Genomic DNA, 14,596 nt, shown 5'->3' with positions numbered 1-14,596 from the left:
GTGTGAAGTTCGTGGTGAAGATGGGTCTGATCACCTGGCTCCGCTATCCACCTACATTCCTTTGCTACTGTGCTCTTTTCTCCTGGACCTTGATCTCCGAAGCTTTCTTACCATGATTGTGGTGAGGACCTTTGCCAGTCTTCTCAGTGAGCCATATGGCTAGTCAATCTAGTGTTACTTTTATGCTGAAAACTTGCTGGTTATTAGTTTTTATGTATCCTGCTTTTCACTCATTTTTCTTTGCCCCTGGACCCTGTGTGGATATGACCATTGGTTTGGACTTTAGCCCCAAGGCTCTAGCCAGCCTCCTTCCATGACACTTGCCCTTCCTGGTACAGCCTTCTCCTCCTTTAGAAATTTTCACACTGTGCACTTTACTGAAGGAAAAGGAAGTCATCATATGCTAACTGCTCTGTAGGAGCTGCTCTGAGGTATAATAAACCCAATGTCCTAATGCCCAAATGTCCTGTCTGCCACTTCCCCTGGAATGTTGGTCTGATGACCCCCACCGGGCATTACGCTCACTCGTACCCATTTGCTAGCTTTATGCACATCACCTTCTGTATTTTCCTTCCCCTCTCCCAGGACGCCTCATCTGGGTTCTCTGTCAACAGCACTCTTTCAGGTCTTCCCACATGGTAGCTCTTGCATTAGCCCCACTGCCTGGCTGTATCAGAATACCTTTGTGTTGTCCTCCTTAGAGTGTGTTCTGTTGTCAGCTGCCTAGTGCAAGCTTGTGCCTCCTTCCTTAAGTCAGCTGCCTCACAGCCAAGCCATGTCTCCATCTAGCTGTGTGTTCTAGGACAGAGTCTTTCTCATCTGTCCTGGGAGGAGTCTTCTGTTGGGTCTGGGAGCTGTAGCCTCAGTTCGCTGTGGGAGCCATTGGCTACCAGTCTCCCTCCTGTTTCTTTCTGAGGGCTCTGGTCCTGAATGTCACTGTCACTCTGTACTTTTCTCTTGTGCTCTGGGCTTCATTCCAGATGGTTTCTTCATGACTTCCTGCAGGTCTCAAGTTCTTATGTCTAATATAATACTGAAACTCTCTGACTTAAGTTTCAATTATTGCTTAATTTCCTGGTTTTGCTTTTCAGATTCAGCTTGCTTTTAACTACTTTCAAGTCTCTATTACATGTCTAAAAGTACATGGAGCCCATTTATTTTTTTATCTCCAACCCTGATGGACTCTGCTGCCTGTATCAACAAATAGTACCCTCTCCTGCTGTTTCTAAGGACTTCTATTGCAAGCCACTAAGTTTTCTTGAATCTCCTTATCTGGAAGGTCTTGAAAAGAGGCCTTCATGAGAGTATGATGCCCTACACAGAGGACTGATATTTTACTTCTTTTGGGAACCTGAGTACAATGTTAGCCTTGAACCACATTAAAGCAAACCCTTGGCCCATGGCATCAGATCCCCAGGAAGGTGACTACAACAAGGCTGCAAGTTCAGTTTGCCCATAGACTTGTTATGAATTCCAGGGGAGACATCTTCTCAAGCGTATTCTCTTTAGTTCTTGGATTTGGTATCACTCCTTGTCCGACCCTGAGTCCTTCTACTGTGACTAGCATTGCTTTGGATGCATCTCCTATTGTCTTTCTTCTGGAATTCACCCTGAACCCCTAGAAAATAAACATTGCTGTTTGCATCATTGGAGTGGCAAATTTCCCAGGGATAAGACAGGCTCTGGTCTGGCTTCAGTTTCTTCAAGATGGGGATGCAGAAGACACCCTTCCTTACTGATTGACAATGCCTCTTGGAAGATGCTGCCACAGCCACCCAACATGTTATGGCCTTAGGTGAGACCCAGATACTTTTTCTGCTCCCTGTGTCTGTGGATGTTTGCTAAGTCTTTAATCCATATTCTGAAGGTCTTCTGTGGCTGCCTCCAGGCTGACTGCTAGTCCTGGTCTTCCTTCTCACAGAAGTGGTGCTCCTGATTCTGTCACAATCCCCAGTTTGAAACAGGGAGGAGCCAGTGCAGACACTCATATTGCTGTGAAAGGCCACTACCTAAAATACAGGGTGCAGGGAGGAGGCTCCAGGATCTGTCCTGGACAGAAGGGGATGCTATTCTCAGACTCCTGATTTTAGGAGAGATCTTCAGAATGTCTCATAGTGGGCTATGTGCAGGACTCCTCCCATAAACCCTAACCACATAGTCTCTTTATTTCTCCTCCAGCTTCCTTCTAGCCCTTTGCCCATTGCAGCAAACGTTAGTCTGGTGTATGTGAGAGCTTGTAGGGAGGAAGTGAAGTCCTGAGTGAATGTGTATTGCTGACGTGGGCATAACCATGTCAAGGACTCCAAAGCTTCAGACCCATAGGAGTGGCAGAGCTTCCCCAGGTGAGCCTCAGGGGGATGGCAAAGACTTCTGGTCCACGTTCAAATGTTGACAGTTAATGCAGAAAATGTCCACTATAGCCAACCCCCTGAAGACTGTGCCCCTACAGACTGCTCCTACAAAAATTAGGCCTACCTCCCTGTTCAACTGTATACAAAACCCTGCTTTTTTGTTTATCCATATTCAATAGCCCTGCATCCCTGTTTAACTATATATAATAAATATACTGAACTTAGGAGCTGCTGTGGTTTCTCCGAGGTCCCAAACCACCCCATCCCAGCTTTTCTGTATGTGTGTCTGTGTGTCTATCCTTTCTTCATTCTCTGTCCACCATGAGCTTGGCTTCCAGGATCCAAACCAGAGACAAAAGCTAGAGGTGAGGGGCTAAAAACAAATCAAAGTCCTTAAAGTTGGGGGTCACTAGGCACCAAGCTAAAATGGCCGAGTTTTGGACCTGTTTGAGTCTGGAGACTGGAGTCTGAGCCAGATGGGATCTGAGCTGTGGTGGTTCTATAAAGACCAGAAATGCTTGACCACTGGGCTCATTTTGAAAAAGAAGTCATTTCTCCTTCATCATTTTTACACAACCTGAACTGAGTTCCTGGGGCATGAGCGGTGCATCTGCGCAGATGTGGCACCATCCTCAGTGCCTTTGCCTCCTCTCAATGTCTAGACAAAACAGAAGACAATTTAGAACTCACATAGCCAAAAGTAAAGTTGTATTCTTAACTGAGAATAAAGAAGTTGGCTAGTCCCTAAACAGGAGGTCTGGGCTTTTCAGTAGTTACAGGGTGTGGTGACTTGGTGAAAGGCAAAGACAGTGTAGTGGGGAGGTGTGGAGTCCATGAAGGGAATTTGTGTTCATCAGAAGTATCCCTTTTCTGGGGGCCAGCCACCTAAAGGAACAAGCACAGTCCTGCCCTCAAAATGTTTAAGTGGGGTTTAGAGCCACTCAGCAGGCAAGTGACTGACCCTCACACCTGGAGAGACCACTAGAGCTAGGGCTCTGAAGAACTGTCTGGAGCAAGAGAGCAGAGTCTCCAGGACAGAGCCCAGTACAGACCCTGACACAGAGATTGAATGAAACTCATGGCTGTTCCCTTGATCCTTGGCCTCTTCTTCCTCCTCTGCCCCGACCTCTGTTTCCCTTCCCACATCCCCACTCTGCTCTTCTCACTGCTCCCCACCTCTTTCTCCTCCTAGGGTAGAAGACTCACCCCGAATATGGTGGGCTGCACTATTTCATGGGCTGGGCCCTGGACTGAAGAGACTGGGCAAATTCATAAGCATTCATGAATCAACTCATTGTGCTCTGCTCTCGACTGCATCAAGTTCCTTCTGCCTTGACTCCCCTGCAATACTGGACTGTTACCCAGAAATGTGAGCCAAATAAGTCTTTTCTCCCTTAAATTGCCTTTGTAAGAATATTTTACCACAGCCACAGGAATGAAACTAAGGCATCCCCTGATCTCTGTTCCTTTTTCCTGTTCCTTCCATTCCTCGCCTGTAACTTCCTCCTAATCCCCGCTTCCCTGGCTCTTTCCTCTTCTTATCACCCTCCCCTGCTCTGTCTCTTCCCGCTCATCCCACTCCTTGCTCCTCCTTTCCCCACTCTCCCTCCTTCCCCTGATTCTCTACTCTCTCCTTCCCAGCTCCTTCTCCTCCTCTCCCTGTTCCCCATCTTCTCTGCAAGACTTGGCTGCCTTGTCATAGTCTCTCTCCTTGGGCTGGAGAGATGGCCTAGTGGTGAGGACCACTTGCTGCCCTTGCAGAAGACCTGAGTTCAGTTTCCAGCACCCACATAGCAGGTCACAACCATTTGTAATGCTGATTCCAGGAGCTAGAGTGCCTTTTCTGACCTCCATGGGCATCAGGCATTCATGTGGTGCACAGACATACAAGTAGGCAAAACACTCATACACATAAAATCTAAAAATATATTTTTTAAATAAAGTTTATCTCCTGATTGTTCCAGGGAAATTACTGAGAACAGATAGCCTTTTACCTTCCAGGGCTTATAAACATGGGGATCCTGGTCCTTAAAGGCTACACTAATGCATTTCTACCCAGATGTAGGTCCCAAAGAGTCAAGTGCCAGACCCATCTTGTGAGATTAGTAGCTGGGAAAGCAGGCTCCATGGCACTGGAGGTCTTCCTAGCTTTTCTTTCATCACCAGGAGGGAAGGTTCTTCCTATGCAACAATGCCAAGTGAGCTTAGTACTAGGCTGTCTACTCCAGTTGTCAGCCTCTGGGTGGGGACTGTTCCTTCTCAGCTTGACAGTAGCATGGGGATGGTTGCGATAGCACTATCATCAATTGTAAAAGAGTGTGATCCTTCAGAGGTAAGAGACCACAACCCAGGGCAAGATGGAGAAAGACTGGCCAAGTCTGGGGCTCAACCTTGGAATTCATCTTCAGATGCAACTGGCAAGAATTACCTCCTGGGGCTCTGGAGCCCAGCAGACAGCCCAGGACCCCCAGGGCTCCCCTTTCTGTTCCCAGTAGCCCAGCTCCATTATTAGGGAGACAGCTGCCAGCTGCAGTATCTTTTACCTGGGAAGCCAAATGGCATCCATGAGCCAGGCCCAACCAACAGGGGGCTCCAAAAGTAGACCACTCTAGCCATGCCCCAGACTCACTCTACCGGTGTCCCCATCTGAAAGGCACAGCAAGAGGCTTTGCTAGAAAACCTGCATTAGACAGCCCGCCTGATCACATCGTTTTTTATTAAAACAACATGATCCAAGATCTGCAACCCTGGCCCAGATCACACCTGACCACACTGAAGCCATCAGGCATAGCTAAGAGGTCACCATGTCATCAGTTGACAAAGCAACCTCATAACTGATCCTAGCAGACACGTGGGCTGCTTTAAGTATGTGTAATCTTGTTTTTTCCTTTGTTGTCTTCGACAAGAGGCTGTTCTTGCAAAAGGAGGATGGACTACATTTTTATTCTTCAACAGGCAGCTTTAGGGCAGGAAATAAGGGAAGCTAGTAGAGTGGAGTCTCCCCTGATTAGCTTCAGTTACTGATCTGGGAAACTGTTTCAGAGATGGACAGGACTGTACCCTAGCCGGTGGCTGAGGAACATGGCATGTTGGGAGAGAACTTGGAGAGGCTTGGAGCAGGGCTGGTTGGTAGATGTAGCAAGGCCAAATCCTGGGCAAGACAAGCCTATGGGCCTCAGGATTATCCAGCTCTGCTTTCTGAAGAGTCGGAGAGAGATTGCTCCCTTAAAGTGAGACTTACAAGTAAAAAGCATCCCAGGTTTAAGGGAAAGGATTTTAATACCTTCAGGAGCCATTTAGAATGACCTAGGTCAAAGCTGGATAGGCTCAAAAGATCAACTCACCTGTGGTGATATTGTGTTCCCCAAAATACTGTGCACCCTAATAAACTTATCTGGGGTCAGAAAACAGAACAGCCGCTGGATATAGAGGCCAGAAAATGGTGGCACACATGCCTTTAATCCTAGCATTCCAGAGGCAGAGATCTGCCTGGATCTCTGTGAGTTCAAGGCCACACTGGAAACAGCCAAGCGAGGTAACAAAAGCCTTTAATCCCAGGAAGTGATGGCAGAAATCAGAAAGGTATATAAGGCATGAAGACCAGAAACTATAAGCTTTTGGCTGGTTAGGCTTTTAGCAGCAGTTAGCTGAGACCCATTCTGGATAAGGACTTTCAGTCTGAGGAAACAGGATCAGCTGAGGAACTGGTGAGGTGAGGGAGCTGTGGCTTGTTCTGCTTCTCTGATCTTCCAGCATTGAACCCAGTACCTGGCTCAGGTTTGTTCTTATTAATAGAACCCTTTAAGATTCCTGCTACACTCACCTGATCCCTTTTCTCTTTACTCCCCTTTCCCTCTTTTTTTCTCTTTTGGTTTTTCAAGACTGGGTTTCTCTGTGTAACCCCGGCTCTTCCAGAACTCACTCTGTAGACCAGACTGCCTCGAACTCAAGAGATCTGCCTCCCTCTGTCACTGCCCAGTTATGATCTTTTTTTTTTACTGATGAGGAAGCTGAAACTCCAAGGAGCTTGGGGGACACTACTAAGGTCAAACCATCTGGGGTCTGGTATTCCCCCATCCAACATCTCTGTTTGTGATATTCCCTTGCTGGAGAAATGCCCATTACTTTTCCTCCTCTCTACATAATTCTTGGTTGCCTTTAAGGTAATTTATTTATTTGAAATAGTTCTTAGTACTATCCTTTTCATTTCTAGACTTTACAGCTCATTTTAAGTCTTCCATGTTTTTCAAATCATTTAAAATATTTGGACCTGAGACTCCAGCGGGTACTTATACCTACCACAGTCAGGGTTCCTTGACTAGTGTGCTGATTGTCACCAAGAGTGGCTAAGCCAGGCTGGGTCATCACTTCTCACCAAGAAACTGCTTATTCACATTCCCTAGTTTTCACTTTTTCACTTCAGCCCCTGTCCTGATCCCTTCATGCCCCACAGTGATGGTAGGCCAGGCTGATCTTATTACTTTATCATCTTGAGAAGTACTGGCCAGGTGTCTTCTACATTCCTTTTCCAGTATGGTTGTCTGATATTTGCACAGTTACACCAGGATTGTGCACTTTAGAGGAAGAGTACTATATCTGTGTCTCACAGGAGGTGAAGGCATCCTCATAATGCCTGCCCTTGCTTCTCTCATGGTGAGTTGTTGCCTTCCACTGGCTCCTTTCAAGATCTTCTCTTTGTCTTTGTCTTCCAGCACTCTGAAAATGGCATACCTAGGTGTAGAGATTTTAAAATCTATACTCTTTTTCCTCTGGACTTCCTGGTTTGGTGTCTTTTATAATTTTGGAACTTTCTTAGCCACCATAGTTCAACTATTTCTTCTTCTGGTATCCAGTTGTATATATGCTGTGTTTTCCAATGCCATCTATTGATCCTTATGCAACCCCTCTGCATTTCAGCTGAGAAGGGTCTTCCTGACCCATCTCCCACTGGTTCGTCCCTTAGTTGTGTCCTTCCTTTGAGGCAGCCATCCCTTAGCTTCTTCCTGAGTTCTTACCTCTCTGAGGACATGCCTAGCTCTGCTTGCTGCTGTCCACTTTTCACATTAGAATCCTATTTTAGTATCTCCAGCAGTTACTCTATATTCACAGTGGAATGGTTTCAAAACCTTAGCCATACATGACTCTTTTCTGATGCCTGAATCTGTTTACATGATGGGATTCTTTGCCTTAGGCCTGCCCTGTCTTGTTTATTGACATCCCAATCTGATATACTAGGTCATAGAAGATGAGGTAAACAGGCCTTTAGAATGAGGTTTTACTTTAATCCAGCCAAGTCAGACTGCATTCGATGTTCTTTGTAGCTCCAGGTGCTAGAGAACTTGGCTTCCTTTGGTGTCCATGCTTTTGTCTCTCTTTTTCAAGTGGGGCTTCCCCTGTGCTCTTCCTTGTATCATGAATTTGCATTCCCTAATGGCTAAGGATGCTGAACATTTTAAAGCATTTCTCAAAGCCATTTGTGCTTCATTTTATTAGAACTTTCTGTTTAGTTTTAAACCACATTTCCACACCCCCCCCCAATGCTGGTTATTTTTTTTTCTTTTTTGCTATTTATTTATTTATTTATTTATTTATTTATATTTTTAAAATATTTTTTTCTTTATTATTATGTGTTTTAAATTTTATACATCAGCCATGGGTTCCCCTGTCCTCCCCCGTCCCGCCCCTGCCCCCACCTTTCCCCCAGCCCCTCCCCTCCATTCCCATGTCCTCCAGGATCAAGGCACTCCTGGGGATTCATTTAAACCTGGTGGATTCAGTACAGGCAGGTCCTGTCACCTCCTTCCAGACTGAGCATGTGTCCCTGTGTAAGCCCAAGGTTTCAAACACCCAGCTCATGCACTAAGGACAGGTCCTGGTCCCACAGTCTGGGTGCCTCCCAAACAGATCAAGCTATTTTTTTCTTGATGTTCAGTGTTTTTCAATTCTTTATATATTCTAGATACCAACCCTCTGTTAGATTTATAACTGATAAAGATTTTTTCCTCCCATTTTATAGGCTTCAGCTTTGCTCAAATGATGGTGTTCTTTGCTGTACAGACAAGCCTTTTAGCTTCATGAAGTCCCGTTTCTTAACTGTTTTAATGCCTATGTTATTGGGGTCTTGTTCAGAAAGTCTATACCAATGAGTTTAAGCCTCTTCCTTACTTTGTTTTCTATCATATTCAAGTGTTAGGTATGGATCTATTATCTTTCTTCTATATGCAGCTATCCAGTTTGACCAAAACCATTAGTTGAAGATGCTGTCTTTTCTACAGTGTGTATTGTTGGCTTCTTTGTCAAAAATCAGATGTGTGTAGGTATGTGGACTTATGTCTGTATATTTAACTTATTACATACCTGTTTCTATGCCAAAACAACTCCTTCTTCTTCTTCTTCTTCTTCTTCTTCTTCTTCTTCTTCTTCTTCTTCTTCTTCTTCTTCTTCTTCCTCCTCCTCCTCCTCCTCCTCCTCCTCCTCCTCCTCCTTCTTCTTCTTCCTCTTCTTGTTCTTCTTTTTAATAATGCTCTTTTTGTTACTAGTACAACTTGAAACCTGGGGTGATGATACCTCCAGCAGTTCTTTTATTATTCAGGATTGTTTTAGCTATCCTGAAGATTTTTGTGTTTCCATGTAAGCTTGAAGATTTTTTTTCAATTTCTATAAAGAACTGTGTGGGAAATTTAATGAGGATTTCACTGAATCTGTAGATTATTTTTGGTGAGATGACTATTTTCATAATATTAATCCTATCAATCCATGAGCATAGGAGATCTTTCCATCTTCTGGTATCTTCTTAATGTCTTAAAGTTTTTTTATTATATATGTCTTTCACTTGCTTGGTTAGTTATTCCAATATTTTTTGAGGCTTTATGATAGGTATAGTTTTTCTGATTTTTTTCTTGGTATTCTTGTCATTTATATATAGGAAGGCTACTGATTTTATGTGTTAATTTTGTATCCTCCTACTTTAATGAAAGTGTTTATCAGCTGTAGAAGTTTCTTGTTGGAGTTTTTATGGTCTTTTGTGTATAAAATCATACCATCTGCAAATAAAGATACTTTGACTTCTTTTCTATATATATATATATATATATATCTCCTTGATCTTCAGTTGTCTTATTGCTCTAGCTAAGGCTTAAAGTTCTATATTGAATATGTATGGAGAGAGTGGATAGCCTTACCTTGTTTCTGATTTTAGTGGAAATTCTTTGAGGTTTTTCTCCACTTAGGATGATGTTGGCTGTGGGTTTTGGTAATTTTTTTCTTTTTCTATTTTTGAGACAGAGTCCCTCTACATAGCCCTGTCTGTTCTGGAACTCACTATGTAAACTAGGCTGGCTCAAACTCACAGAAATATGCCTGCTTCTGTCTCTGCCTCCAGAAAATTGAGATTAAAGGTGTGTGCCACCATGCCCAGCTCTCTCCAGGGCTTTTATTATGAATGGATGCTGGATTTTGTTAAAGGAATTTTCTGCTTCTACTGAGATGATCATATGGGTTTTGTTTTATTTTTTGTCTTTCATTCTGTTTATGTGGTGGATTACATCTATTTATTTACATATGTTGAGCCATTCCTGCATCTCTGGGATGAAGTCAACTTGATCCTGGTGGATAAACTTTTTGATGTTTTTTTTTTTTTAATTTGGTTTGCAAGTATTTATTAAGATTTTTTTGCATCCGTGTTCATAAAGGATATTGGTTTATAATCTTTTGTTGTTGGGTCTTTGTGTTGTTTGGGTATCAGCATAATAGTAGCTTCATAAAAAGTATGAGGAAATATTCCTTCAGTTTCTATTTGGGGGAATAACTTGAGGAGTATTGGTGTTATTCTTGAAAGGCTTTGCTCTGAATCCATGGGCATTTTTTGATTAAGAAATTTTTAATCACTGCTTCTATTTCACTGTTAAATTGTTTATTTAATCTTGGTTTAACTTTGGTAGGTCATATATATCAAGACATTAATCCATTTCTTTTAAGTTTTCCAGCTTGGTAGAATACTGATTTTTAAAGTATGTCCTTATGATTGTCTGAATTTTCTCAGTGTCTGTTGTAAAGTCTACCTTTTCATCTCTAACTTTATTAATTTGAATCTTCTCCTTTGTCTTTTGATTAATTGGGTTAAGGGTTTGTCAATCTTCTTGATTTTCTCAAAGAACCAACCTCCATTACATTCTTTGTATTGTGTATATGAGTTTTTGTTTGTTTAGTTTAGTTTAGTTTTCATTGATTGCAGCCCTGAGTTGTTTCTTTCCATCTACTCTTTTTGGGTATCATTTTTTCTTGTTTTCTAGAACTTTCAAGTATATCATTAAGTTATTAATATGCAATTTCTCCAGTTTTTTTTTTTTTATGTAGGCACTTAATACTATGAACTTGCCTCTTAGAACTGCCTTCATTGTGTCCCATATGTTTGGATATGTTATGTTTTCATTGTGTGTGTGTGTTTTCTTTTTTATTCAGCTCTAAAAAAGTCTTTAATTTCCTTTCTGATTTCTGTCTTGACTGAATTTTCATTCAGTAGTGAGTAGTTAGTTCAGCTTTTATGAGTTTGTGTACTTTCTGCTGTTTCTATTCTTGTTGATATATAGCTTTAATCCATGGTGGTCAGATAGAATACAAAGTGTTGTTTCCATTTTCTCATATCTATTGAGACTTACTTTGTGACTTAATATGTGGTTAATTTTGGAGAAAGTTTCATGAGCCACTAAGAAGAAAATATATATGTATAATCTTTAGTGTTTGGGTTGAATGTTTTTTAGATGTCTGTTAGGTCCATTTGATTCATTGTATTATTCAACTCCAACATTTATCTTTTTAACATTTATGTGGATGACCTGCAAGAGTATTGAAGTCACCCACCATGGTAGTTTGAATGAGAATGGCCCCATAGGCTCATGTGTTTGAATGTTTGGTCTCCAGTTGGTGGAATGTTTAGGAAAGACTAGGTGTGGCCTTGAGACTTTTGTTTGACATCTAAGTTATTAATTTCCAGTTTTATTTCAGTTTTGGTTTCTTTAGTGATTCTATTTTGTTTGTTAAATTCTATGTTTATATCTTGAGTTATTTTTATTATTTCATTCAACTATTTTTGTTTTCATGATTTTCATTAGGACATTTATCCATATCCTCTCTATCAGGGACTCTACATCCACCACACTTGGCTAGAAACTTGAATGGGCAATAATAATGGAACATCCACCCAAGGAAGACCAGATCTTGAAATAGCAAATGACCAGAGACCATTGTCCTTTCTGCCTTCCATTCTAGTCTCTCCAGACTTATTCTAGTTCTCCTGCAGCCAGCTCACAGGAGTCTGTCCTTCCAGCCCTTCTCCACACCTTAGGGATTCTCCTTGAAAATATCTATAATTTCTTTTTTATTTTTGTTTTTTCAAGACAGGGTTTCTCTGCATAACCTTGGCTGTCCTGGAACTAGTCCTGTAGCCCAGGCTGGCCTTGAACTCATAGAGATCCGCCTGCCTCTGCCTCCCGAGTAATGAGGCTACCACTGCCCAGCCATAATTGCTGTTTTGAAGTCCTTGTCCTGTGGTTCCGCTAACTGCTTTTATCAAGGCCTGATAAAACAGGGTTGCTGGCTTTTGAGGAGGTATATGTTCTTGGCTGTTCATATTGTATTTTTGTACTGAAATATAGGCATCTGTAGTTATGATATTTAAAATGTTGTTTAGTGGAGATATTTGGTCTTGTTTTGTAGGGTGAATGTTCCATTGCTGTTGCCTACTCAGGGTCTTAGAAAAGTGTGGTGGATGTAGGGTACCTAATAGAGAGTGATTCTGTGGGACAGTGGAAATCACAAAGGATTAGAGATGAGCTAGAAGAAAAGGCTGAAAGGGGTAGTGGGAAAGAGCTAGGGGAACTCTTGGTCCATACCAAGGTACAGAATTTCTAGGGGATGGATGAGGGGCTCCTGTAGGTAAGCTACAGCAGAACTAAGAGTAAGTTTGGAGACAAGGACAATGGTCTCTGGTCATTTGTTATCTGACCCTGAACTGATTAAGGGTACAGAAAATATTGGTTTGCATATGCATATACATGCACATGCACACCCACCACACAGTCCCCTTTGACACTACTCCACTGTCCCATGGGTGATGTGGTATGCTGCCTGGTTTTTTGTTTGTTTGTTTGTTTGTTTTTGTTGTTGTTCGTTTGTTTTTTCAAGAGAGGGTTTCTCTATGTAGTTTCGTGTCTTTCCTGGAAGCTTTGTAGCCCAGGCTGGACTTGAACTCACAGAGACCCACCTGCCTCTGCCTCCCGAGTGCTGGAATTAAAGGTGTGTGCCACCACCACCCAGCGTGCTGCCTGGTTTTTAAGTATTAGGAAATGTGGTTGTTATCTTTCTGTCACCGACTTCCAGTTGAACTCAGACAGTTTACTGTCGGTTTTATGCATTGAGATTTTCCTATGACTCAAGACTTGATGTGCCTCAGGAACATGCTTTCTGCAGTTGTGACATGGAGTATGCTACAAGTGCCAGTTGGTCTGGTTTGTTAATGATGCTCATTATTCTATACATGTTGGGTGGCTTTGTTTTTACTGTCTCTGCCAATTTTTGAGAATGTAGTATTGACATGTCATCCTAAAGTTGTGGCTTTGTCTATTTGTCTTTTCAGCTTATTCATTTTTGCCTCATACGCTTTGAATCTCTCTTGCCTAGGATTATGTTTTTCTGCTGAATTTATTTTTCTTCCCTTTTTTGTTAGTCATTATATAATATCTCTCCTTATTTTTGGAAATTTTCTTTGTTCTGAAATCCACTTTGACTTTAATGTATTTACTCCAGCATTTATTTGATTAGTGTTTCCAGTATATACCTCTTCAATAATTTAAAATCTCCTCTATTACTGTTATTTCAAGTAAGTTTTTTTGACATAGCATGTATTGGGTAATTTTAAAAATCAATTTTCAGCACTTTTTTAAAAAGAGAATCTACATTTGACTTAATTGTTCATACACTGGGATAGAGGACACCATTTTGTTGTTTGGTCTTTGTTTTTCCCTTTATTTTTCATCCCCTTGCTTCTCATTTCCCTCCTCCTTGTGGATTTAGTAATTTCCTGGGGTGTTAATTAGCTTCCCATCTCTATAATAAAATACTTCAGATAGTTAACATATAAAGAAAAAGGTTTATTTTGCCTTGGAATTTCTAGCTCAAGATCAGCAGACTTTTAGGACCCTAGTGGGAATGTCAGATGGCAAAGATAGGGTACTTATGGTACATCAAATTGCTCATGATATGTCCAGGAAGGAAAAGAGAATGATAAGGCGCCCAGGACTCCACATTCCCTTTCAAGAACATGCCCACAGTGACTTAAAGACTGTCCACCAGGCCTCACTTCTGAAAGGTTCTACCAGTTTCTACCAGCACTGCTCACATGGGACCTTTGAAGATGGGTAGGTTTTCCTCCAAATCCTATCCATACAATTTCATTTTTCAGAAGCCTCCATTTAGTTGTTCTGTACACTAAGGCTGTGTGCCAGACTTCAATAAAACAAAGCCGTCCTTCCTACCATCTGACAGTGATTCTGAGACCTTGGACATTCTCATAAGGATATGGATAGAGTACACCTAGATACAGTTCCTCCACGGGTCTTGTTTACTTGTGCCCTATGCTGAGTACCACATAAACTTAGAGCTGTATAAACTAGGAAAGGAAGGCAGCTTTGGTGAGTGCTGCCTGCCAGCCAGTGCTCTGTAGGTAACCCCTGACAAACTCAGTTACTCATGAAGCTGGACCGGTTTGAGTCATTCTTCGGTCTGTTGGTGCTGTACCTATTTGGAGGTAGGCATGTCTTTAACAACTCCCTGGAAATTCACCCAGGATGCCAAAACTTCAGTTTAACTACTTCACCTCTTGGGCTCAGGCACCGTTTTCACTGTTACTCAGTGTACCCTTAAAGCAACTCGAACATCTACCTCAGATGTGCCCGTTAAGTGAACTCTACTCTGGAGTCAAACTCATGTGGTGACTGCAATGATTAACTTGCTCTTGTTCACTGCATCGGCTCTGCATTTCAAAGCATGTATCATTTATGCTTTATTTTGTTATCCAAGGCATAGTCACTGGTGTTAGTCCTACAACTAAATATATCCTGGGTCAGTCCCCAGAGAAAGTCCTGCTTTTCCAGTTATTTTGTGGTTGGTAAAAGCTTAGATTTTAGTAAATTCTTCAAGAAGGACTTGTAGGGGCAGTATTCTCTGAGTGGTTGCATATTGACAACTGC

Source organism: Onychomys torridus, chromosome 15 (genome assembly GCF_903995425.1).
Source record: "Onychomys torridus chromosome 15, mOncTor1.1, whole genome shotgun sequence".
NCBI lineage: Eukaryota > Metazoa > Chordata > Mammalia > Rodentia > Cricetidae > Onychomys > Onychomys torridus.
The sequence above is the reverse complement of the archived record's forward strand: the minus strand, read 5'-3'. Positions refer to the sequence as shown.